The sequence below is a fragment of the Brassica oleracea genome, chromosome C6 (genome assembly GCF_000695525.1).
Source record: "Brassica oleracea var. oleracea cultivar TO1000 chromosome C6, BOL, whole genome shotgun sequence".
NCBI lineage: Eukaryota > Viridiplantae > Streptophyta > Magnoliopsida > Brassicales > Brassicaceae > Brassica > Brassica oleracea.
The window spans coordinates 18,561,104-18,562,074 of NC_027753.1; positions in this window are offsets into that span (position 1 = coordinate 18,561,104).

The following is a 971-nucleotide window of genomic DNA, read 5'->3' on the forward strand; positions in this document are numbered from 1 at the left end:
TTAGACCTGTTAGTAATGATTGCTTCCATATTATTCAACCAAAGACATTTGTTGTTTGAAATGTGTTAGTAAATGAACATTCATCTAGAAATAGAGTTTGTTTAGGATCGTGTCTAAGCTTAAGGTTTATAGTTTGATTGTTCGTCTGCCATCCTTAGTTCGAAACTTGATCACCAAAGGTCTAATTCCTATGCCCATGAGTTCTCATTTTCCTTAGTTAAGAAAGTCAACTCATTTACCGCTTTTATTATTCTGAAACTGCATTAGTATTAATCATTAGTTTAGAAAACCCTTTAAATCATCGGTTGCATTTAGATTAAGTAAGTACTTGTATTCTCAGTGCTTGAAATCCCTTAGAATTGGTTTGACAATCATTTATACTACAACATTTGTCTTAGGAGCCTTGAAAACTCCTAACATCAAATTAGCGCCGTTGCCAAATTCTGAGTTGATTTGAACATTGATATTTAGTTACTTGTTTGAGACTAAGTCATTTTTATTTTCTTTTGTTACTGATTCTCTTTCTTCACCTCCCTTTAATCTACATGTGTATGAACTTGCGGAGCAGGGGTCCATCAAACCTAGTTCCAAGAGCTGCAGACATCAGAGCTTTAGAAAGAGAGTGTGCTAGAAAGAGAAGAGAAGAAGAGCAACATGCTCAATTGCAGAGATTAGCCACTGATATGGGTGACATACCTCAAAATGATGCCAACAATGTTCCACAAAACAACCAGCGTGCAGCTCGACCCATTGGCACTTATGACCGACCCAACATTCATGGTCATAGATTGGGAATCCGAGCACCAGCTGTAGCAGCCAACAACTTTGAGATCAAATCAGGACTCTTAAACGTGATCGAGAACAACAAGTATCATGGCTTGGCTCTAGAGGACCCATTTGATCACTTGGACAGGTTCGACAGCTACTGTGGGTTCTCAAAGACCAATGGTGTGTTTGAGGATGCCTTAAAG